Raw genomic sequence first — 3,665 nt, 5'->3', positions numbered from 1 at the left:
CCTGCTAGTATTGTGTCTGATAGAGATTCCAAGTTCACTTCGGTGTTCTGGAGGGCATTTCAGGTGGAGATGGGCACGAATGTGCATATGAGTACAGCCTATCATCCTCAGACGGACGGTCAGTAAGAGAGGACGATCCAGATTTTGGAGGATTTATTGAGGATGTGTGTGCTGGATTGGGGTGGTCATTGGGCAGATCACTTGAGCTTGGTGGAGTTTGCTTATAACAACAGCTACCAGGCTAGTATTGGGATGGCTCCTTATGAGGCCCTGTATGGGAGGCCGTGTCGTACACCTTTATGTTGGACTCAGGTGGGGGAGAGGAGCATATTTGGTGCAGATTTTGTTCAGGAGACCTCGGAGAAGATTCGGGTTTTGAGGCTGAACATGAAGGAGGCTCAGGATCGGCAGAAGAGCTATGCTGATAAGAGGAGAAAGGATCTTGAGTTTCAGGTTGGTGATAGAGTGTACCTCAAGATGGCCATGTTGCGGGGTCCGAACAGGTCATTGACAGAGACTAAGTTGAGTCCGAGGTACATGGGTCCGTTCAGAGTGGTTGAGCGGGTGGGACCAGTGGCATACCGGTTGGAGTTGCCTGAGGTTATGCGTGCGTTCCACAAGGTATTTCATGTGTCGATGCTGAGGAAGTGTCTTCACGAGGGTGATCAGTTGTTGGCTAAGATTCCTGAGGATCTTCAGCCTAACATGACTTTGGAGGCGAGACCAGTGAGGGTGCTCGAGAGGAGAGTCAAGGAACTTCGGAAGAAGAAGATTCCTTTGATGAGAGTCCTGTGGGACTGTGACGGAGTAGAGGAGCAGACTTGGGAGCCCGAGGCGAGGATGAAGGCAAGGTTTAAGAAGTGGTTTGAGAAGCAGACCGCGACTTGAGCTTGTCTAGCCGGGTCCGAGTTGTAGTCCGTGGCTGGAGCGGGTACGGAGTATTCCAGCCCATCTCTCTTGATATTTGGTCGCTTAGGGGTGGTTGGTTGTGCGACTAAGTATCAAGATGAGGTGGTGCTCGGGATGCGGGTTGATGGCTCTGGTTGTTGTATTTTTGCTTTTTCTGATGTAATTTCGTTGAGATTGTAACGATTATGACATTTTTGAGATTAATAAGATGAGTATTTTTCTTTATGTTTGACTGTTGTTGTCATGGGAAAAGAGAAATAGCTCGGGTTTCTATTTTTGGAAAGTTTCCATAAATAGAAAGTTTCCACAAAAGGAAGGTTTCCATAAATAGAAAGTTTCTAAAAAAGGAAAGTTTTGTGGAAATGTTGAGGTAGATCTAGCCGGGAGATACTCGTTGGCATCAGTATTTGTTTTGCTCAAGGCCGTGTGGGCCCAACTCACGTGATACCGATAGCTCGATGGACTTTGTGGCCAGAGAGTGGGAGTGGTATGTTGCTTCGGATGACGATCCGAGAGCGCGCTTGAGGGTGACGACCCAAGAGCGGGATATGTGAGGCTCCCTGGATACCGTAGCTGTGAGCCGAGGCTCGGCAGTGAGCCGGTATGTCTCGAGGGTTGCGACCCGAGAGCGGGGGGAGTGTGTGTGAGTGACTTCCTGGATGCCGTAGCTAAAGGCGGTTGGCCTGATAGCGAGCCGGCATGATTCGTTGGTTGCAACCACGAACGGGGGAAGCACTGAGTTGTGAGCAAATAGTGTTATGATGCGAGTATATTGGCTAGAGGGAGACCTCGAGGGTCAGTCGGAGGTGTGCGGGCTGTTGCGACAGTGGCACGGGAAACCTTGGCTGACGGTGTTGGTCCGGTCTAGGGACGTGCGGGCCGTGTTGACGGTGGCACGGAGGTCCTTGGAGGATGGACGGTATTGCGGGATTCGGGGACGAATCCTTATTGGTGGGGGAGAATTGTAACATCCGTGAACCAAAATCCCGGTTTAGGTTCTGCATCGGTCGATGCAAGTTGTGCATCGGTCGATGCAAGGTTGTTCCTGTGCGTTTTTGACTTAAGTAAAACGCTGCGTTTTGGGTTAGGGAAAAACCCTTAAGTCGACTTTTTGTTCCATTAGTGTTGTTTGGCCGTTTTTGAGAGAAAACGAAAGAGAGGAAAAGTTCTTGAGAGTTTCTGGAGATTTCTTGGAGTTTTGGTGCGTTCCTGTAGAGATCTGTAGCTGGGATCGTTGTAGGAGCTTCCTAGAGGCTTGTTCTTGCTTGTTTATTGTTCAGATTCGTCTTGGCACAGGTAAGTGCATGACCATGGCTTATCTAAGCTAGAGGAACCTTTAACTTGCCTGTTTGGTGTTGTTAGATGTGTTAGATCGTAGTTAAGGACGTTAGGAAGCTTTCTTGTGGCTTGGGAATGAGTTTCTGTGGTTGTAGGAACGAGATCCGGCGAGAAGCTTCGGGGAAATCACGGTGCTCGACGTTGCGTCGATCGATGCATTGCTTGCGTCGGTCGATGCAAGTGCGAGGACGGCGCGACAAACTTTAGGGTTTTCGTGTTGCGTCGAGCATGCGTCGGTCGATGCAGACTGGGTATTGGTCGATGCAAGTTGCACTTGCATCGGTCGATGCAGCTTCTGCGTCGATCGATGCTTCCTCAGTTGGCATCGGTCGATGCATGTTGGCATCGGTCGATGCTGAGTCCTGGTTCGTTGATCGTTGTGTGTTGATTGTGGTGTGTGGTTATTGGTTACTCTATTGCTTGTGTGTATAGCCCAGTAGATGGGAGGATTGCCTTACTGAGTGTTTATAAAATACTCATGCATTGCAATATGTGTTTGTGGTGCAGGTAAAGGCAAAGTGTGATCGTGGAATCAAGGCGATGAGGAAGGGATGTTCTAGAGGCTTGATTGATTGCGGTCTAGCTATTGTTAGGTTGCTAGATTAAGTCAACGGAACATTGTAGGATGTTAGTTGTTGGCTATTTCTTTATTGGATTATGGTATTGGTTATTGTTTTGGATTGTTGGAATTTTATTGGTTTAATGGAAGTTGCTATTTGATTATCCGCGGTTGTTGATTGTTGATAGGATGTTAGTGGGTATGGGACCACTAGTAAATTAAGGTATTAAAAAAAAAAACGGGAAGGGTTGTTTCAAATAAGTTGTGGAATAAATGCAAGAGCAGTAGGGAACAGATAGTGATGAGAAATACCGATTAGCAGCAGAGTAAATGCACAAGGATTTGGTTTTGGTTGATGGAGGATGACTTCATCTTGAGGAAGATCTGTGGAAAGGGTGGTGTGGGCCGGAATTAACCAACGGATAAAACGTTACGGCTGTTGCTATTGGAGGAGAGCAGTTGGTGAGATCTGGATAAAAGTCATTCTCCTTCACCTCGGGTTTGGTGCCTCGGAGGATTTGAAAAGTGTATGGACGCCTTCTCTCGCTCCAAATTATGCATTCATGATTATCTAGTATATATACTCATTTTTTTATCACTAATTTCATTTTGTCATTTAAGACATTTTGTGTTGCATTTGAATTTTCAAGTTTAAAAACCTACAAAATAGGAACCAATATATGTAGGGAAAATTATAAATAAAGGAGCTTTTTCCAAAAATTTGGTCATCTACACTTTTTTTTCAAGATTGTCAATTGTGACGAAAATGCCCCTACTAATAGAAATAGTGAAGTTTTGAAAAATTTGAACCAATAAACAAACAGAAAACCCGTGTTAGTATACAACTGTTAAAAAAAAA

The sequence above is a fragment of the Camelina sativa genome, chromosome 15 (genome assembly GCF_000633955.1).
Source record: "Camelina sativa cultivar DH55 chromosome 15, Cs, whole genome shotgun sequence".
Taxonomy (NCBI): domain Eukaryota; kingdom Viridiplantae; phylum Streptophyta; class Magnoliopsida; order Brassicales; family Brassicaceae; genus Camelina; species Camelina sativa.
This window is presented reverse-complemented; position numbering follows the sequence as displayed.